This window comes from Mustelus asterias, chromosome 9, assembly GCF_964213995.1.
Source record: "Mustelus asterias chromosome 9, sMusAst1.hap1.1, whole genome shotgun sequence".
Classification (NCBI taxonomy): domain Eukaryota; kingdom Metazoa; phylum Chordata; class Chondrichthyes; order Carcharhiniformes; family Triakidae; genus Mustelus; species Mustelus asterias.
This window is the reverse complement of record NC_135809.1, coordinates 11,346,831-11,369,846: the sequence shown is the minus strand read 5'-3', so window position 1 is coordinate 11,369,846 and position 23,016 is coordinate 11,346,831. Positions and strand designations below refer to the sequence as shown.

Here is a 23,016-nt window from a genome sequence, read left to right as displayed (position 1 = left end):
GTGAACAACAACAGTTTTGCTGCCTGGAGCCTGCTAACGGCAGCACCTTTTCGCTAAGGCATTTTCTCCTGCTGTATAATGTTCACTCACCCAGCAAATCCATCGATTAAAATTGAAACTTTAGAACATTCTCAAGCTCAATCCATCTCCATGACAATGTAGCCTTCCAGGGCTCACTGAATGCTTTTAAATTAATTGTAGCTCTAACTCCCAAATGAAAACAGCGCTCTGGGCTGCATTTCTTTTTGAGCAGTGTAGACGCCTTGGCCAGAATTCTCTGGCTGTTCACGTCTCGCCGCTACTGCCAGTGAGAATGGAGAATTTGATGCTCAGTCAAATCTCCTTTCACTGCAATGGGACCAGACAATCCCAGCTACGAACGAGGTCAGAGAATCAGGCCCCTTATCTCCAATTCTCCAGCGGAGTAAGTCCACCAGCTAGTTTATGATATTACCTTTCTAGTTGCTAACTCTTTAAGTCAACACGGCCCAAATCCTTTAAGTATAATAATCTTCACATTGCTTTAATTGCATATATCCCATTTTCTACAGTTAAACCTTAATCTCTCAAGTATCAAAAACTGCCTCTAAATTATTAGAATGAACCATGAACTATATTTATAGTACCATACTTTCCAAATTCTAATGAATTTGATCCCAGATTAACTTAAAAGGTTTTCCTACCATGGTCATTAGGCTGACAGGCTGTAGTTGTGGATTTTTTTAACCATTTGCAATCCTCCAATACTCTGGCACCACCCCTATATTATTTAGGAGATTTGGACAATTGTCCCTGCAACTTTTACCCTTACTCCATTTTGTAACCTGCGAGACATCCCATCCAGACCAGGTGACTTTTATATTTTGAGGACTCTCAACTTTTTAAGTATATCTTCTTTACTTTTATTCCCTCCAATATCGCTACTCCCTCCTGTACTACTAGATTGGCAATAGCATGCTCTGCTCTCGCGAGGACAGGTGCAAAGTACTTATTTAATGTACCCCTGCCTCCAAAGAAGATCAGCTCTTTGATAATAATCACCCCCCACCTTCCTTTTGCTGCAATTGTACTGGTTTTATTTTGGATTCCCTTTTATGTAAACTGCTAATCCATTCTTGTACTGGCTCTTTGCCCCTCTTATTCCCTTTTATAAAATTCATAGAATAGGATCATGGAAGGTTTGTGGCACAGAAAGAGCCGTTGTGTTTGTGCCAGCTGAAAAATGAACCACTCAGCCTAATCCCACTTTCCAAAATTTGGTCCCTAGCCTTGGAGGTTACTATGGCACTTGTGCACATCCAGATACCTTTTAAATGAGTTGAAGTCTGAAGACAAACCGCAGCCTGACAGTGACCCAGAACGCTCAACCGCACAGTCCCATCCACCGACGTAGGAACTGCAAACAAGGCAACAAATCCTCCATCCACATACTGTCCAAAGCGAAGAACCTCATTGGATGCACCTATACACTTAACACTGTATACTACTCTCATTGTCTCCCAAGCACGAAAAGAAGCAGTCACTCCAGGAAGTGTGGAAAACGTGCAGGTCTGCAGATGAGAGTGAAACAACACGGTCCCCCTCCCTAGGTTACTCCCGGCAACTGTCCAATCTCTGGAAAACAAGCTAGATGAACTTAAAGCCAGACTCACTTTTCAAAGAGAACTGAGGGACTGCTGTGTACTCTGTTTCACAGAGACATAGCTCACTCCTGCTTCACCGGACTGTGCCCTACAACCAGAGGGCTTCTCAATCCATTGAATGGATCTTACAGCTGCCTTAGGCAAGGCTAGGAGAGGTGGGATCTGCATCCTAATCAACACCTCGTGGTGCTGAGATGTAGAAACACTGGCAAGTTTCTGCTCCCTGAACCTAGAATACCTGACGCTAAAATGCCGCCCCTACTACCTTTTGCAGGAGTTTACTTCTGTAAACAGCAGTTTACATCCCACCCGATGCGGACGTGAAGACCGCGCTGGATGAAATATACACTACGACAAATAGCCTTGAGACAAAACATCCCAAGGCCTTGTTCATTGTGGCCGGGGGCTTCCATCAGACCAAGCTCAAGTGTGTCCTACCAAGGTACCACCAACACGTCTCCTGTTCCACCAGAGGCCTAAACATGCTAGATCACTGCTACAAAAATATCAAACATGCCTACCGCTCTATAGCCCACCCACACTTTGGCAAATCATACCACGAGGCTATGCTCCTGCACTCGGCTCACAAGCAAAAACTGAAACGGGAGAATCCGTCAAAGAAAGTCATGCAAGGTTGGTCGGATGAATCGGATTTATCCTATAGGACTGCTTAGAGTCAGTAGACTGGTCAGTATTTAAAAACTCCAACCAGCCTGAATGAGTACACCACTACAATAACTGACTTCATTATCACCTGTGTAGAAGACTGTGTGCTAAAGAAGCAAATCTGTGTTGTCCAACCGGAAACCATGGTTGAACAGGTATATCCACTGCTTGCTGAAGTCCAGGTCTGAGGTGTTCAAGTCAGGCGCCCCTGACCTATACAAGAAAGCCAGATATGAACTAAGCAGAGCCATCAGAGATGCCAAAAGACAGTACCTGACCAAGCTGACCAAGTCCCAGGCCAGCCACATGGGCGCCCGCCGACTATAGCAAAATCTGCAAGACAAAACAGGCTACAAGATGAAAGCATATGAAATCAAAGGCACCAATGCACCGCTCCCTGATGAACTCAATGCATTCTATGCCCTCTTTGAGCAAGAGGTCAGTGCCCTCCACCACAGAAACATCGGACAAACCTGTATCCGAAGTCACCTTCAAACGTCAGAGCAGCCTTCTCAAAGCTCAACCCACAGAAAGCGACTGGCCCGGGAGGGGTACTCAAGACGAGCACTCAGATCCTGCACGGACCCGCTGGTGGGGGTATTCACAGACATCTTCAACCTGTCTTCACACAAATCTGAGGACCCGTCTGCGTCAAGAAGACACCCATCATCCTGGTTCCAAAGAAAAGCCAGGCAGTGTGCCTTAATGACTATCGTCCAATGGCTCAGACATCCAGCATGATGAAGGGCTTCAAAAGGTTAATCATGGCACAAATCAATTCTGGCCTCTCAGATTGCCCGGATCCACTACAGTTCGCCTACCACTGCAACAGGTCATAGAGTCACAGAGTTTTACAGCATGGAAACAGGCCCTTCGACCCAACTTGTCCATGCCGCCCTTATTTTTATTTTAAAACCCCTAAATTAATCCCAATTGCCCGCATTTGGCCCATATCCCTCTATACCCATCGTACCCATGTAACTATCTAAATGCTTTTTAAAATATAAAATTGTACCCGCCTCTACTACTACCTCTGGCAGCTTTTCCAAACACTCACCACCCTCTGTGTGAAAAAATTGCCCCTCTGGACACTTTTGTATCTCTCCCCTCTCACCTTAAACCTATGCCCTCTAGTTTTAGACTCCCCTACCTTTGGGAAAAGATATTGACTATCTACCTTGTCTATGCCCCTCATTATTTTATAACCTCTATAAGGTCATCCCTCAGCCTCCTACGCTCCAGAGAAAAAAGTCCCAGTCTGTTCAGCCTCTCCTTATAACTCAATCCATCAAGTCCCGGTAGCATCCTAGTAAATCTTTTCTGCACTCTTTCTAGTTTAATAATATCCTTTCTATAATAGGGTGACCAGAATTGCACACAGTATTCCAAGTGTAGACTTACCAATGTCTGGTAGAACTTCAACAAGACGTCCAAACTCCTGTATTCAATGTTCTGACCTATGAAACCAAGCATGCCGAATGCCTTCTTCACTACTCTGCCCACCAGTGACTCCACTTTCAAGGAGCTATGAACATGTACCCCTAGATCTCTTTGTTCTGTAACTCTCCCCAGTGCCCTACCATTAACTGAGTAAGTCCTGCCCTGGTTCAATCTACCAAAATGCATTACCTCGCATTTGTCTAAATTAAACTCCATCTGCCATTCGTCAGTCCACATGACATCCCCCTGGCCCTGCACTCAACCCTGGAACAAAGACACTTATGTCAGACTCCTATTTATCGACTTCAGCTCAGCCTTCAAACCCATTATTCCTACGAAACTCATCTCCAAACTCCGTGGCCTGGAACTTGGCTCCTCCCTTTGCGACTGGATCCTGAACTTCCTAACCCACAGACCGCAATCACTAAAGATAAGCAACAACACCTGCTCCACGATCATCCTCAACACCAGTGCCCCACAAGGCTGTGTCTTCAGCCCTTTACTATATTCCTTATACACCTATGACTGTGTGGCCAAATTCCCCTCCAACTCCATTTTCAAGTTTGCTGATAACACCACAGTAGTGGGTTGGATCTCACACAATGACGAGACGGAGTACAGAAATGAGATAGAGAATCTGGTGAACTGCTGTGACGACAATAATCTCTCCCTCAATGTCAACAAAACGAAGGAGATAGTCGTCGACTTCAGGAAGCGTAGTGGAGGATGTGCCCCTTTCTACATCCATGGAGACGAAGTAGAAATGGTTGAGAACTTCAAGTTTTTGGGTGTCCAGAGAACCATCGAACCATAGAAAATTACAGCTCAGAAACAGGCCTTTTGGCCCTTCTTGTCTGTGCCGAACCATTTTTTGCCTAGTCCCACTGACCTGCACTTGGACCATATCCCTCCACACCCCTCTCATCCATGAACCCGTCCAAGTTTTTCTTAAATGTTAAAAGTGATCCCCCATTTACCACTTTATCCGGCAGCTCATTCCACACTCCCACCACTCTCTGCATGAAGAAGCCCCCCCTAATATTCCCTTTAAACTTTTCTCCTTTCACCCTTAACCCATGCCCTCTGGTTTTTTTCTCTCCCAGCCTCAGTGGAAAAAGCCTGCTTGCATTCACTCTATCTATACCCATCAAAATCTTATACACCTCTATCAAATCTCCCCTCAATCTTCTACGCTCCAGGGAATAAAGTCCCAACCTATTCAATCTCTCTCTGTAACTCAGCTTCTCAAGTCCCGGCAACATCCTTGTGAACCTTCTCTGCACTCTTTCAACCTTATTTACATCCTTCCTGTAACTAGGTGACCAAAACTGTACACAATACTCCAAATTCGGCCTCACCAATGCCTTATATAACCTTGGTAAGAAGCCTTATATAACCTTGGTAAACCTGTTGGACTTTAACCTGGTGTTGTGAGACTTCTTACTGTGCTTACCCCAGTCCAACGCCGGCATCTCCACACCATTATATAACCTTACCATAACACTCCAACTTTTATACTCGATACTCCGATTTATAAAGGCCAATGTACCAAAGGCACTCTTTACGACTCTATCCACCTGTGACGTCACTTTTAGGGAATTCTGTACCTGTATTCCCAGATCCCTCTGTTCAACTGCACTCTTCAGAGTCCTACCATTTACCCTGTACGTTCTACTTTGGTTTGTCCTTCCAATGTGCAATATCTCACACTTGTCTGCATTAAATTCCATTTGCCATTTTTCAGCCCATTTTTCTAGTTGGTCCAAATCCCTCTGCAAGCTTTGAAAACCTTCCTCACTGTCCACTACACCTCCAATCTTTGTATCATCAGCAAACTTGCTGATCCAATTTACCACATTATCATCCAGATCATTGATATAGATGACAAACAACAATGGACCCAACACCGATCCCTGCGGCACACCACTAGTCACAGGCCTCCACTCAGAGAAGCAATCCTCCACAACCACTCTCTGGCTTCTTCCATTGAGCCAGTGTCTAATCCAATTTACTACCTCCCCATGTATACCTAGCGACTGAACCTTCCTAACTAACCTCCCATGAGGGACCTTGTCAAAGGCAAAGATCACCAACAACCTGGCTTGATCCCTCCGTGCCAACGCTATAGTTAAGAAAGTCCACCAACACCTCTGCTTTCTCAGAAGATCATGGGCAGCACGGTGGCCCAGTGGTTAGCACTGCTGCCTCACAGTGCCAGATGCCTGGGTTCGATTCCTGGCTTGGATCACTGTCTGTGCGGAGTTTGCACATTCACCCGTGTCTGCGTGGGTTTCCTCCGGGTGCTCCGGTTTCCTCCCACATTCTGAACGACGTGCTGGTTAGGTGCATTGACCCAAACAGGTGCCGGATTGTGGCGACTAGGGGAATTTCACAGTAACTTCATTGCAGTATTAATGTAAGGCTTACTTGTGACTTATAAATTAACTTTGGGCGGCACGGTAGCACAGTGGTTAGCACTGCTGCTTCACAGCTCCAGGGACCTGGGTTCGATTCCTGGCTTGGGTCACTGTCTGTGTGGAGTTTGCACATTCTCCTCGTGTCTGCGTGGGTTTCCTCTGAGTGCTCCGGTTTCCTCCCACAGTCCAAAGATGTGCGGGTTAGGTTGATTGGCAATGCTAAAAAAAAAAATTGCCCTTAGTGTCCTGAGATGCGTAGGTTAGAGGGATTAGTGGGTAAATATGTAGGGATATGGGGGTAGGGCCTGGGTGGGTATGTGGTCGGTGCAGACTCGATGGGCCGAATGGCCTCTTTCTGTACTGTAGGGTTTCTATGATTCTATGAAGACTAAGGAAACTTGACATGTCCTCTACAACTCTCACCAACTTTTACAGTTGCACCATAGAAAGCATTCTTTCTGGTTGTATCACAACTTGGTATGGCTTCTGCTCTGTCCAAGACAGCAAAGATATTACAAAGGGTTGTGAACGAAGCCCAGTCTATCACTCAAACCAGCCTCCCACCTATTGACACTGTCTACACTTCCCGCTACATTGGAAAAGCAACAAGCATAATTAAGGACCCCATTCACCCTGGACATACTCTCTTTCACTTTCTTCCATCGGGAAAAAGACACAAAAGTCTGAGGACACGGACCAACCGACTCAAGAACAGCTTGTTCCCTGCTGCCATTAAACTTTTGAATGGACCTACCTCACATTAAGTTGATCTTTCTCTACACCCTAGCTATGACTGTAACACTACATTCTGCACTCTCCTTTCCTTCTCTATGTACGGTATGCTTTGTATAGCGCGCAAGAAACAATACTTCTCACTGTATACTAATATGTGTGACAATAATAAATCAAATCAAAGTTTCTGCCTCTACTACTCTTTCAGACAGTGAGATTGAGACCCCCACAACCCTCTGGATGAAAAATATTTTCCTAATTTTTCTACCAATCACTTTGAATCTATGCTCCCTTGTCGCTGACCTCTCATCATTGACTCCTCTGCTAAAGTAAATTGGTCATTCTCATCCACTCTATCCAGGCTTCTCACAGTTAAGTACATCTCAATTAAACCAACTCTCAGCCTCCTCTGTTCCAAGGACAATGGCCCCAGCTTATCCAATCTCTCCTCACAGCTGTAATTATCCAGTCCTGGAAACATCTCCTTAAATCTCCTCTATACCCCCTCTAATGCAATTACATTCTTTCTGTAATGAGGTGATCAGATCTGTACACAATACTCAAGTTGTGGTTTAACATAGTTTTTACATAATTCCAACTGGTCAGCGCAGCCAGTGGAAAACACTCGGTCAACCCACTTAGAATTTTTCGGGAGAATCACGGCCAGTGTTTTGCCTACCATTTTTGATCCTAAGCCACTTATACCAGATCTCTTCCACTCACTGAGGCTGTTTCTCCTTCACTTAAAAATGTTCATGCTTGCTTGTACTTTGTCCTTTTTCATAACTATTCTAAACTTGACATGTTCACTGTTCCCAAAACATTCACTCACTGAAACATGATCCATCTGCTCAGCTTCATTCTCCAGAATTAGATCTAGCATTTCTCTCTTCCTTGATGGAGTGGAAATCTGAGAGAATCCCTACAGCACAGAAAGAGGCCATTTGGCCCATCGAGTCTGCACCGACCAAATCCCACCCAGGCCCTACCCCCATATATTTACCCACTAATCCCTCTAACCTATGCATCCCAGGACAGTAAGGGCAATTTTAGCTTGGCCAATCAACCTAACCCGCACATCTTTGGACTGTGGGAGGAAACCGGAGCACCCGGAGGAAACCCACACAGACACGAGGAGAATGTGCAAACTCCACACAGACAGTGACCCAAGCCAGAATCGAACCCAGGTCCCTGGAGCTGTGAAGCAGCAGTGCTAACCACTGTGCTACCGTGCCGCCCAAAACCACTGCTACCGTGCCACCCGAAATGCACTGAACAAGAAAGTTTTCTTGTTAAAATTAAGAAATTCAAGAATTCCTCCCCTTCTTTGCAGGTTCCCAATCTCTGTTAGGGTAATTGAGGTCTCTCCCATTATTATTCCTCAATAGTTTTTTCATCATTGTGTAATTTGGTTGCACATTGGCTCCTCTAACTCCTCCTTACAATTTAGTGTCCCTATAGCAACACGATTCTCAACCTTTCTGCTTGAGATCCCCCCCCCCCCCCATCACACACACACACACACATACAATTACTTCCCTCCCCAATTGAAGTGCATTTTTAAAAAATTGCTCAAATACTCACTCACACCTAAGCAATGTTTCATGTCACCATGAGGCAGAAGCGGCTCTAGAAAACTATGTCAGATGCCTCATAGCTGGGACATTGACCTCCCTCCACTGTTGCAGATTAGTCACATAACTGTCACCATCCATTGAATTCTCATTGAAACATAAAAGTCTTTAAGGGTATTAAATGCTGTTTCATGTAGTTGAGACATTTCAAAATACTTCACAGAATGAATTATCTTAGGAGACAGTGACCCTATTTAAATAGGCAAACTCATTCAGACAATTTGTGCATTTCTTCTGGGTGGCAAATAGCTCATTTAATTTGGCGTAACCCTAGAGGGTTGCAGATCTCTGGTTAAGAACTCCTGGCCTATAATATGCACCGAGTAGCATAATAGCTCCTCTAGTGTTACTTAATACTATAATAGATTCTAACACTGACCCTTAAAATACATCATCCCTCTCCAGTGCCCTAATAGTCATTTTGATGAACCCTGCCATTACCCCACATTCTTTTTTTCCTTTCCTCCCTTTCTGAGTACCTCGTAGTCAAGAATATCAAGTTCCGAATCTTCTTTGAGCCAGGCCAGGTCTCTGTTATTGCTACAATTTCACTGTCCAATGTGACAACTTGTGCCGACAACTCACCAACCTTATTTACAATGCTATGTGTATTTACATACATCTCATTCAGAAACGGGAGTTTAAGATCAGATCCCTATGCTTTTTGTTATTCAGGCTCGTCATTTCTAATTAATCATTGCCCTCTGTATTCTATGAAGAAGTTAATACTTGATCTGTCAAGTGACAATGTTTTATTTTGTTGCTACAAAAAATAACCCATTAGAAGTAGATTTAATACATCAATAGATTTATTTGTATTAGTTATTTTCATCCTTGTTGGTATCATTTCAGATAAGAAAGGGTTAACTGATGAGAGGACCACTTTTTATAAACTTTAAAAGCTGACGTAGGATTTTTCATGGCCTCACTACATTTTAAAAGTTTAAGTTCAGTATCCTTTTAGCATTCCCATGGCAATGTACAATCTGTCCCTTGCTTTTTTGTACTGCAGCTTTTTACTCCTCCCCTTCAAGTCAGAAGGTAGTGGGTGTGTGCACCACAAGTTAGCAAAGCAGTTCAAAAAGGACCAGGAATGAGAGTAGAAAATGTTTCCATGCAGTTTAATAGCTGCAACGAGATTTATTTTTTCATCTTGGTCTAGCTCTGGAAACTATATGACGATGTTAGCAGTCCAGAGAGCAAAGTTGTTAACTTGCCATTGGTGTAGCTTTAATACAAATAAACAAATTAAAGCAGTAAGAGTTTGTACCAGACTGGAATATACGTTCAAGTGGTTTGTAAAATATGTGGTTTGGAAGCCATTTTAAATGTAATAAACAGATGCTCCGATGCAGAGTTTGAAATATTTGCTCAACTTGTATATCCTGGAGATCATATATGCAAGCCAAAGGACTGTATGTTCGTTAATATGTGACCAGTTAGTGAAAGGGGACTCAGAAAAGCTGGAAATTGGATATTGAAATTGTACAAGACTATGGAATCAGAAGTAGTGTGTGTGGAAAACTACACTCAGGATCTTAATGGAGATGTATAACTTAGTTTGTTCGAGAGAAAAAAATAATCATAGTGACATTAATTGAGATGGAACTGCTTTGCAACAATGTTAGTTGAACAGTTTAGATTTTAACATTTGAAAAATCAGTAAGTGTAAAGTTACAGAATATGCAACTGGTATAAATTCCTATTTTTGCAAATAATTAGAACTTTTTCACAGTAACTTCATTGCAGTGTTAATGTAAGCCTATTCGTGATTAATAAATAAACTTGAACTTTGCAAAACTACAAATGGAATTGTGGATCCTTCTAACTGTGATGAGTCAGGGATTAGAATGGGGAGAAAAGATCTTGCTCCCCACAATTCTGCCAAAATTATCATTATTGCAATTATGTCCCAGTAGGCCTATCTTGAATTTAAATCTCTAACTCTGGTTCAAAATATTAATTAAAGTTGAAATGTGTAGTTTCCACTTCACTCCAGTATACTATGGGTTTTCTGTTTTCCAGAGTGTAGATTTGCTCCCAAAGGAACAACAAGATCATCTGATTCCTGTATTTAGTGACTTACCAAAATGTTATTTTTGTTGTACATTTAAAATATTTCTGCAATGATGAAATAGTTATCTTTCAGCGATTGTGTCATTGTTACTGGTTGGGGAGATGCTTTGGAATTCTGTCAGTGTATGTAGTCTGTACACGCAAACAAGTTGATACACCATTGCTCTACACTCAATAGGACAGAAAAACCAAACATACTCTGACCTGGTTTTTTTAAGACTAGAATGGTATTGCTTACAAATAAGGCTGTGAATAGGTGACCTTCAGTTGTTGTGGATGTAAAGCCAATGCTGTGTGTAAATGTTATGTTTATAAAAACTCAGGAAGCCCAACTGGAAAGGAATGGTATTTATTGTTAAACACAAAATAAAGCTACTCTGTGGCGTGCATACACAAGTCCCAACTGAGACAATGGTTCTGCAAACACTTCCTGGTGTCTGCCTTATAGAGGGCTTAGGTGACGAGTACCACCTGGGCAGGCTATTACCTGTTACCAAGAGAACTTGTATTCAACAAGGCCGACAGGGAGATCATTTAGAGATTCGACCAGTAGCCTTGTCTGGGGCGGACCCTATGACTGCAAGTACAGCATGGATATGCTTACTCCACACTATATTGTGGAGAAACCTCCCGTCCACTTCTGGAATTTCGCGACCACGTCATCCAATTGCCCTTCCTGGGCAACAAATGGGAGACGCGAGTGTAATCTGTTGGGGACTTGGTTCTGTGGTATGGGAGTCGTCCAAGGCTGAGGACGGTACTGTCTATGGATCCTTGAAGCTCCTGGGCCCCTTTCTCTGCGTTTTTGTGAGAAAGGGCCAGTTCTATGGCTTTCTTAAGGTCAGATTTAGCTCTTCCACATACCAAGTGGTCCCTGAACATTGTCTGTAGTGCTGGCCCGTACTCAGTGTTCCGCCAATTTCCGCAGTCTTGTCAAGAATTCCATTCTCTAGAAAGTATATTTGCCGTGTTAAACCTGTAGCGCTGCAATAGAACAGATGATTTCAGGTCGTAGTGGTTCACTATCAGTTCATTAAAGGATTTTGAATCTGGGGCTGCTGAATAGGTTAAACTCTTTATAATGCTAAAGGTTGGGGCCCCCCAAGCAGTCAGGAGGATGACTTTTTGCCAGTTGTCCCCTTCTATCCCATTTGACTGGGGCCAATCTTCCACACCCACATTATACCGTTCCAATTTTCCGAAAGACGGCATTTTCAAATCTCCCCTTCACTATCTTACTGGATTTGTTAAAAGGTTTCCAAAATGTTCCTTGTTCCTCATCACCAATATATTTAATGTATTGGTGAATGAAGCTGGACAGGTCATTGTGTTGGTGGTGGGGGAGCATTTTACTGGAAGCATTCACAACATGGTACAATTTAAGCTTGTTGTGGACAAGGAAATAGACAAGCTGCAAAAAAAAGTTTTGGATTGGGATATTAGTAAAATAAGACAGGATCTGGCCACGGTAGAGTCATAAAGGTTTACAGCTTGGAAAAAGGCCCTTCGACCCAACTTGTCCATGCCGCCCTTTTTTTTAAAAACCCCTAAGCTAATCCCAATTGCCCGCATTTGGCCCATATCCCTCTATACCCATCGTACCCATGTAACTATCTAAATGCTTTTTAAAATATAAAAAATTGTTCCAGACACCACCCTCTGTGAAAAAATTGCCCCTCTGGACACTTTTGTATCTCTCCCCTCTCACCTTAAACCTATGCCCTCTAGTTTTAGACTCCCCTACCTTTGGGAAAAGATATTGACTATGCCCCTCATTATTTTATAGACCTCTATAAGGTCATGCCTCAGCCTCCTATGCTCCAGAGAAAAAAGTCCCAGTCTATTCAGCCTCTCCTTATAACTCAATCCATCAAGCCCCGGTAGCATCCTAGTAAATCTTTTCTGCACTCTTTCCAGTTTAATAATATATTTTCTATAATAGGGTGACCAGAATTGCACACAGTATTCCAAGTGTGGCCAAGGTAGACTGGGAACAGCTACTAATGGGAAAATATACAGAAGAGTAGTGGGGGGGGGGGGACATTTAAAAAGGAAATGGGGAGGGTGCAAGGATAGCATGTTCCCTCTAAGGTGAAAGGTAGGAATAACAAGCCCAGAGAACCATGGATGACCACAGATATTCAGGATACATTATCGGAAGGATGTGATTGCACTGGAAGGGGTGCAGAGGAGATTCACCAGGATGCTGGGATGGAACATTTACGTTCTGAAGAGAGGTTGCATAGACTTGGGTTGTTTTCGTTGGAGCAGAGAAGACTGAGGGGCGACCTGATCGAGGTGTACAAGATTATGAGAGACATGGACCGAGTGGATAAGAGCAGCTGTTTCCCTTAGTTGAAGGGTCAGTCATGAGGGGACATAGGTTCAAGGTGAAGGGCAGGATGTTTGGGGGGGAATGTGAGGAAAAACGTTTTTACCCAGAGGGTGGTGACGGTCTGAAATGCACTGCCTGGGAGAGTGGTAAAGGCTGGTTGCCAATCCTTTAAAAAGTATCCAGAGGAGCACTTGGCACATCATAACATTCAGGTCTATGGGCCAAGTGCTGGCAGATGCTATTGGGTGGGAGTTCAGGTGTTTCTAATGTGTTGGTGTGGACTCAATGGCCCGAAGGGTCTCTTCTGCACTGTATGATTCTATAACTCTGGAAACCCGACTGGAAAGGAACAATATTTACTGTTAAACACAAAATAAAGCCTCTACTCTGTGGCGCATATACATAAGTCCCAACCAGAATAATGGTTCTGCAGACCCTTCCGGTGTCTGCCTTATAAAGGGCTCAGGTGATGAGTTCCTCAGCAGGCCATGCCTGTTACCAACGGAACCCATATTCAACGAGTCCCACAGGGAGCTCAATTAGAGATTCCCCCATGGAACTTGTGGGGGTTATCACAATATGGAAAGCAAAAAGGTTGCAAGACTATAGGGAAATTGGATTAAATTGGCCTGCTTTTTGAAAGGGTTGGCATTGGTTCAATGGGCTGAATGGCCTGTAAGAGTCTAGATTTAGACCCAACCGAAATAAGTCCCAGTAGCATTCAGGTTGAAACTTTGCTCCAAAATCATTTTCAGTTGTAGTTGGTCACACACTTAAAAATTTACATAAGATTTCTGCAACAATGTACTAAAATATTAATGCCACTGATTTATTATGGTCCACACATTCAAGAGCAAAGCTAACTGGGAAACTCTGCCTTTTTAGCGGAAGCCCCATGATTTTATTTTCCTGCAGACAAGCCATATTGCAACCTGCTACATTATGTAAAAAGCTTTTTCTCACATGCGTACCATGGTGAGATTACTGCCTGTTAGCCAGAAATTTTATTTTGAAGAACTGAGTTTTTCAAGATCTTGCTTTATGCTGTGTCCACCAAACTGCTACAGTAACTTTGCATTGAAGAAAGGAAACCATTTTCTGCTGACAGACATGACATTTCATCAGTACTTTCTCCTCTCCCATGGTGTTGCCTTGTAAATGTTTTCTGGAACAGTTGAAACAGCAGCCCCTGAGTGAGATGTGTCTGGCTGGGACACAAAAGGCAGCATCACAATTTGGGGGGAATATAGATCAGTTGAAAGCCACACATTTGTCTTCCTTCCATAAGCATTTTTCTAATGTGAAAAATGAAAGAAGCATCAGAGAATTTTGCAATGGATTTTACTTGGAGATTATTAGTGCTGCATTCTGTGATGATCCACATTCAGAAGAAAGTTTCTCACGGAAAGCACCTAGCACACCAGACTATACTGAGATTGTTTACAGCTTTCAGTGCAGAGCCAGCTTGACACTGTGGTCTTGGCATCAGGACAGGCATCAGGTGCAGTGCTCAGGAGTAAAAGCAGCAGCATCCATCCCCTAGGAATCATGCCAGATGGGTCTTTGACACACCCTTCTTCTTATTTATGGGCACAGCATCGCACTGTGCCAGATTCTGATTTATGCAGGTAATATGCAAAGCTAAAACACAGTAGAAATTGATGTTTATTTATCACATTATCTGAAATGCAGTGATGTTTGTTACATAAAAAATTAGTAACTACATAGTGCTCTCCTTCTCATGGGTTCAAATACCTACTGTACATTCTGAACATCCTCTTCACAGCATGTCAGGGACTTGTTATCTGGGAAATGACATTTGCAAAATCTTGCCTCTGCATGGCACAACATCCTGTGTTTAATGCTCAGCAGGTTAGATATATCCATTTTACCCACTGAAAGCAGAATATTTCAAAAGTCAAATCGAAAAGAAATCTGCATTATATCGAATATGTCTTGAGATTTCAGTTGGATATGTTTAACATTTTTTAATGAATAATGAAAAACAGTTTTTTAAGGATGGAACTTGAGAACAGTGTTATTTTATTCACTTTGATTTAAGTTTCAATCATCTGGTGTATGCTGTTTAAAGAATTATAAGGTTAAAAACATTAACTTATCAAATAGTATAAAATCCTCATGGATCTAATATCTTATGATTTGCTACATTTGTCCCAGTGTTGGATGCTAACCAGATATAACTTCTGCAAGCAGCAAGAAAGCACCATTATGACTAGAAAGAAAACTAATTAAAACTTGGCAGGAAAGAAGAAATCAGTTGACTGAACTATCGTAGCTCACCAAACCTCTTCCTAAAAGCAGTTTGCAATATTCCAGACTTTAGTGATCAGTACATACTGTATTCACTGGCTTCCAATTCATTACAAATGGGTCAATAATCGCACCTGGCCAGCGCAGAAGTGGTAAAACATGGTTATTTTGTCAGTCCTTTGGAATGTAATGAGGAACCAGAAAATTATCATTTGGCACATCAGTCATGGCATAGAGTATAAGAGCAAGGAGGTTATGTTGGAACTATACAGAATGTTGATCAGGCCACAGTTGGAGTACTGTGTGCAGTTTTGGTCACCTCACTATAGGAAGAATGTGTTTGTACTAGAGCGGGTACTAGAATAGATTTACCAGGATGTTGCCCAGGATGGAGCGTTTGAGCTATAAGGAGAGACTGGATGGGGCTTGGATTGTTTTCTTTCGAGCAGAGAAGGTTGTGGGGGGGAATATGATTGAGGTGTATAAGATTATGAGGGGTACAGACAGGGTAAATAGGAAGCAGCTGTTCCCCTTGGTTGAGGGGTCAATCACAAGGGGCATAATCATAGGGTGAGGGGCAGAAGATTCAGAGGGGACGTGAGAAAAACAGTTTTCATTCAGAGGGTGGTGAGGATCTGGAATGCACTGCCTGGGAATGTTACTACCTTTAAAAAATATTTGGATGAGCACTTGAAATATCATCACATTCAAGGACAGGGACAAGCGTGAAAAATGGGATTAGCACGACTTTAGTGTTACTTATTGTTGGTGCAGACTCGAAGAACCAAAGGACCTTTTCTGCGCTGTACGACTCTGACTCTATAAAACAATTCCAAAGTTTCTGTCTGCCTCAGAGGTAAATAAGCCAAATTGTAGAATATCTATCTAATCTTACAATCCAACATTTCACAAGCTTAACAAGCTGCCTTGGTTGATAAAACATTGAATTGATTTGTCCATTCAGGAACCATCATATCCAAACACCATTTGATTATCTCAAGTTGTACTTATTTATATCCATCTAATTCTTGTCCTGTTCTAATCAGCTACTTATCTCTCTTTTAGTAGTATTAATTTGCACAGAAGTAACTGCTTTATCTGGGTTTTCAAATCTTTGTGTGGAAAATTCCTGTGAATGTTAGCACACAGGAACTCTTAGAATCATAGAAACCCCTACAGTGCAGAAAGAGGCCATTCAGCCCATCGAGTCTGCACTGACCACAATCCCACCCAGGCCCTACCCCCATATCCCTACATATTTTACCCGCTAATCCCTCTAACCTATGCATCTCAGGACACTAAGGGGCAATTTTAGCATAGCCAATCAACCTAACCCGCACATCTTGTCCTAACTTCCATCAGGAAAGTTTATATTGGCATAATATAACAGAAATTGTGCCACAACAAAACATAAATGTGAAGGCTGGCTGGTTCCATGGGAATCCTATTGCAGATCAAGTTTGAAAATATCATTTTTACAGGCACAATTATCTGGTTTGAAGTAAAATAAATTTACAACCTTGCTTGAACTTCTTATTTTATGCTGTGTTCATGATACAAGACAAATAACCTGCATATATATTCTTGCAGCATTTAAAAAAACCTCATTTTTTGCCAGCTCTCAGTCTCTAGTGAAACATTTTCAGTTTTGCAATTGTTTTAATGTGTAATTTAATCTTAAAATTTCCCAGGTTGTCAGAATTATGTATACTGTGCCAGTTCTTAAAAGTGTTTTTACTTACATGGTGACATTCAAATAGCAAACAAAAACTGTATCAAATGTCAGAAGTAGCTTTGCTAATTTCACATTACAAAAATAAGGTTCCAGTTTGGTTTCCCAATTTGTGCTAAATTATCTGATCTTGACTTGAGTGGCAGGATACAGTAGGTTCATTTGGCAAAAGACGCATATTCATATAGTCACTTTGAATACATAGAATCCCTACTGTACAAAAGGAGGCCATTTGGCCCATTGAGTCTGCACCAACTCTCTAAAAGAGCATCCCACCCAGATCCAATCTACTTATCCTAGCCCATAACCCTGCACATTTACCATGGCAAATCCACTTAACCTAGACAGTTCTGTTTCCAGTGTGTTCTGTACATTCCCCAACAGGAGATGTGTGACTGGATGGAGATCAGAATAAAAGAAACACAGAGAATGAAGAAAGGGAACTTAAAATAATTTTTTTCCTAATTTTCAGACCTTTCCTCCCTTGATTCTAAAATGCACTGAGTACAGTTCCATGCCCCCCACACAAGTAGCACTTCTTGTGTAGAGTTATGCAGTGTGCATCAATAAGTTTGGTTAATCACACCCATGTCACATTTTTTTCTTCACTTGATGCTGTATACATGAACTTTTCATCAAGAATCAGTGAATAATGATCAAGATCCCTTGCTAAATTGCCTCTCCCTATCCCAGAGCCATTGTAACAAATCATAGCACCTCTAATGCCAGTTCAGACTGGATCAATAACTCAGCACAGGCTGGGAATGGAACCTATATCTTTACACTTTGTGTGGCTCGAAACCACACCAGTTTATTTATCCACTGAGCCATTAAAGAATCCATAAAGTTCAATCAGCACCAAGCAGCTATCTTCATTTCTCACGTGGATTTCTAAATGGCAAACCCTGCACGCACAGTGGCTAACGTCATTCCATTTGGATTATTGCTAATTATGTTTCTCAAATTCTTCAGGCCTATAATGATTCTGCAGTCAGTGACTAAACAAAGAAATCCTGATGCAACCATCGTAAGGTAGCTTATTCAAAAGTAATTGTTTCCACATAAAAGATGCATCCATGTGCACAAGGTGTTCTACCACCTTCAATGCAACTGCACGGCATGACAAAGGATATTATTTGGGTACCATTTGGAGATAGTAACATAGACTGGACTGGGTGATGAGTTTTTAAAGCTCTTTGAAGGGTAATGAAACCAAGCCCTTGTGGAGATGTTTGCTTATTATGTTAACATTCTTCTGCCAGGACATAAACTTGTTTGGTGGCTATCCCAGGAAATTTTGAATCTATCAGATTAAGAAAGAGCAAATAGATCCTGGAAATTATCAAAGACAAACGTATCTTCATAGGGATATAATGTTTATGGTTTGATCACAATCCCCTACTTGCTAGAGAGCCTGATTATATCTTCGATCTTTGGGAGACTGAATCCCTTCTTTTCCCTATGACAGATTTAGGCATTTCAGTACAGGATATTTACAGCCTTTTGTCCATATTGGAAGCCTTGGGCTAACCTGAATGAGTACAGAAACTGATCTAACATTAAGAAAAGATGTGGCTTACACTTGCTCCTGAATCAATGAGGTTCCTGGTCCCATTCCAGAGTTTAAGCACAAAAATCAAGGCTGACACTCCACTCTTGTGGAGTTGTACTGAGTGCTGCACTTTTGGAGGTGCCATCGTTTGGGTGAGGCATTAAACTGAAACCTAACTGCCTGCTCAGGTAGATGTAAAAGATCCCATGGCACTTTCAAACACCAGGGGTCTTATCTGTTGTCCCTTGGCCAAAAGTTATTCTTCAAACAACATTCAGATTACCTGGATTATTATCCTACCACATTGTTGTTTGTGGATGTTTACTAAGCGCAAATTAGTTGCCTAATTTCCGACAACAGTAACTACACTTCAAAAGTGTAGTGTAATAATAAAATAGTACTTAATTGGCTGTAGTGATTTCAGATGTCCATGGTTGTGTAAAGCACTAAGTGGAAATCTTTTCTGGCAACATGGATTTACAAAAATAAGAATGTGGGGTTCCTGATAAATTCAGATGCGTGGATTATCAGAAAACCAAATAGACGTAAAGCATGTTTCTACTACTGCAAATGTTAAAGAAAATTATTTGAAGTATTTGGTACACAAATACACACATTTAGTGTGGAATGTATTTAAAGCATCTCAGTCTTTTTGGATTATTTGGAGGATAAAACTGTGTTATAATACACTGCCCTCTTACTTCTGTTGGCAAAGGTAACTGGGCCATCACAGAACTGTTTCAGCGCAATTGGCCCATAATGTCTGCCTAGCTCTCCGAAAGAGCAACTCATCTAGTGCCATTTCCTTGCCTTCTCCCCATAACCCTGCACATTCTTCCTTTTCAGTTTAATTCCCTTTTGAATGCTTCAATTGAACCTGCCTCAACGTCACACTCAGACAGTGCATTTCAAACCCTAATAAATCACAGCAGGAAAAAATTGTCTCACTTTTGCTTCTTTAACTAATTACTTTAAATCTGTGCCCTCTCTTTCTCAATCCATACACCAGAAGACAAGATTAAGTTCCTTCAATGAGGGGTTGGATGATTGCTTCAGTAGCCCATGGGTTAGCCATCCTTCCTGACTTCTGCTTGCTATCTTGCACAGCAAAATTGCACATGTGCAATATCATGGTGGAATTAATAGCTAACACATGGGTCAGTGCAATTGACTGATGGAGTAATAAAGAGTAATGCAATAAAAAAAAATGCTGCAAAATCTCAGCAGGTCTGACAGCATCTGTGGAGAGAACAGAGCTAACGTTTTGAGTCTGGGTGACCCTTCATCAGGCGAAGTAACTCTTCGTCAGGCGAAGATGAAGTCATCCAGACTCAAAAGGTTAGCTCCGTTCTCTCCCCACAGATGCTTACTTATTAGTCACAAGTCGGCTTGCATTAACACTGTAATAAAGAACAAAGAACAATACAGCACAGGAACAGGCCCTTTGGCCCTCCAAGTCTGCACCGATCATGTGTTCCTAACTAGACCATCCGTTTGTATCCCTCTATTCCCAGTCTGTTCATATGGCTATCTAGATAAGTCTTAAATTATCCTAGCGTGTCTGCCTCAACCACCTTGCTTGGTAGTGCATTCCAGGCCCCCACCATCCTGTGTAAAATACGTCCCCCGCATATCCGTATTGAACCTTGTCCTCCTTACCTTGAACTTGTGACCCCTTGTGTTTGTCATTTCTGACCTGGGAAAAAGCTTCCAACTGTTCAACCTATCTATGCCCTTCATAATTTTATAAACTTCTATTAGGTCGCCCCTCAACCTCTGTCTTTCCAGGGAGAACAACCCAGTAATGAAATTACTGTGAATATCCCCTGGTCGCCACACTCTGGCACCTGTTCGGGTACATTGAGGGAGAATTTAAGCATGGCCAATGCACCTAATCAGCACGTCTTTTGGACTGTGGGAGGAAACCAGAGCGCCCGGAGGAAACCCACGCAGACACGGGGGAGAACGCGCAAACTCCACACAGTGACCCAAACCAGGGCTGCTAACCACTGTGCTGCCGTGCTACCTCGACCTGCTGAGGCCTTCCAGCATTTTCTGTTGTTTCAGATTCCAGCATCTGTCGTAATTCGCTTTTATATTCAAAGGGTAACACATCCTAGCAATAACCAATTTTGAAGGTACATAGGACATGAATTCAACGTTATATATTTTATACGGTTAACCCATGCTGATTTCAATAAGACGATTCTGCATAACTCTTAATTCTTTCGAATTAGGTTAAAACGGGAATTTCTTTTCCAGGATGAACACTGCTGCTTTTTGCTCAGCCCTTGGCCTTAGGGACATAATTTACTGCTGCAAGAATGGCGCGCATTCTTGACAGGGTCACGTGCCGGCCCGCGCGCTTTCTGGGTGAGGGGAGGGGTGGGGGAGGGGCGGGGTGTTGACGTCGTATGCAAATAACGGATGGGGAGGCCGGGCGGGACCGACGACGACGACGACGCCACCCGATTGGCTCGCGGGGTGACGGACAGTTGGATGGGTGGGGCCTCGAGAAACGGCGCCTGCCGATTGGTTTGCGGGGTGACGGGCGGGCGGTTGGAGGGAGGGGGCGGGGCAGGTTAAAAAAAAAGGGAGAGGCCTAAGCCCGGCTCGGCCAGACGTAGAGATCACGGAGAGAGAGAGAGAGAGAGGGGTAGGGATCGCCACCCTCTCGCCGACTCCACTCCCTTCAAAAATAAAACCTCTCCATCTCAGCAGCGGAAAGCAAAAAAAAAGAAAGGGTTTGGATGAGAAAAGAGGTTTTTTTTTCGTCGTTAAAAAAATATTTAATCAGCGGTGAGTCGGTATTAAAATGGTTGGTTGGGGGGGGGGAGTGAAGAGGATGGGAACTCTCGCTTTCCTTTCTTTCTACCCGATCACTAACGGGGAGGCGGTTGCAGTTGATCTTTTACTTCGCGATTGATACCTCAGGATTTATTTTACCTCAGAATTGCCTCCAAAGATGTGTGTGGATTGGGTAAATTGCCCTCTCCGCATCGGCAAGGGTAAATATGTGTGTGTAGGGGGGGGGGAGAGGATAGTGGGTCTGGGAGGGTGCAGGCTTCGATGGGCTGAGTGGCCTCGTCCTACCTCCGTGTCCGGCCTGCTGCTGATCCTCGACGCCTGCTCTTCTGGAGTGAGTCCTCTTCTTCTCTTCCCCCCCCGTTTTATTTTGGTGGCGCGGGGCTGAGCTCGCGGGGCCCCGGCACGAGGCACGTGTCCCCCGCAGGGCTTCGGCTCGCGCTCCTTCCCATCCCCCCTCCCTCCCTCCCTCACCGCGCGCGATGCCGGCGCTCGAGCGGCGACCGTTGGCCGGCAGTTTGTGTGTGTGGGGGAGGGGAGCCTCCTCACTGTCCATTTAGGATTATATGTCCACATCGCGTGTAAATTTTTTTAAAATTTAATCACCCGATGAACCGCATATTCGGTGTTTGTGAGAAGGGGGGAAAAATTTAAGGTACGTTACGGTTCCAGAAAGAATTAACATTTTAAAATTATTTTTAAAAATCGATTGTGTTTGATTAGAAATGGGCCATTCTCCGCAGAAGAACCGCCAAAAAAAAATTGAAGCTTTCCCCCCCCCCTTAAAATCCGCGGGCGGCGATGAATAAAAAAGTTGACAATAGGCTGATTTATGACCTGAAGGGGTTTTCCTTCGAGGAGTGAGAGAGAGAGAAGCCGGGCCCCTGTTCACTGCGGTAATCGCAATCATTCCCTTCCCTCCCGCTTCCATCAAGTAAATCTCTTGACATTTATTTATATATATATATCTATTTTATCTGAATTCCACCCCCTTTTTTATCGCCTCGGAATGGGAGTGTTTGCACCTTGTTTCAGGTCGCTGGCGGATCACTGGGCGGGGATGTTTTTTCTTTGCCCTTGGTGATCAAAGGGAAACCATTGTCCGCCGCTGAGGATGGATGGGCCGAGGGATTTTTATTTTGTGGATATATGTGTTTCATGTCTAATTTTGTGTGTGTGTGTGGGATTTCTCCGAGCATCCTCCTGGATTTTTCTCTTTTTGACCAGTCCACTGGCTGAGGTAGTAGTTTGTGTTGTTGGAAGGGTCTGTGACACTGCCCAGTATGGAGATAACTGCGCAAGCTACTGCCTTGCTAGTGCTGGTGACAACTCGGCGGAGGAGGAGATCATCTGGTTTTTTTTAAAAATATCTGGACAGAAACTGCAATTTCCATCTCATCTGGACACTTACTTTTGCTTCAAAATCGTCGTCGTCGTGGATATTTGCAACCTGGGCTGATTTTTTTTTCTCAAATGTATCTTCGTTTTTGGTGCCTTTTTTTTTGTTGGCTTAAGTATGATTTTTTTTCTGTTTGTAAATGTGGAAATCCGTGTGTTTTGATTCACTTGTTTTCTGAAACCCAGATTTGACCCTGAGTCATTATGCAAAACAGTCATGGGATGAATTGAGTTCAGTTAATTGGGAGCATGAAGGATGGTTGCCTGTTTTCTTTGCATCCATGAGTCCTTTCCTTTTTACTTAATCTGTCCTGC

General features: G+C 43.0%; 1 long non-coding RNA gene across 2 annotated transcripts in view; it reads right to left on the bottom strand.

The window, feature by feature from the left end:
* The window catches only part of LOC144498496 (uncharacterized), an 81,631-nt gene extending 59,864 nt beyond the window's left edge, over positions 1-21,767 (bottom strand). The window contains exon 1 of one of the 2 annotated variants that reach the window (XR_013498717.1): positions 21,592-21,767. This is a non-coding gene — a long non-coding RNA (uncharacterized LOC144498496). The remainder of the gene's footprint in view (positions 1-21,591) is intronic. The other variant, XR_013498716.1, reaches the window with a different exon arrangement.
* Between the last annotated feature and the right edge of the window lie 1,249 nt (positions 21,768-23,016).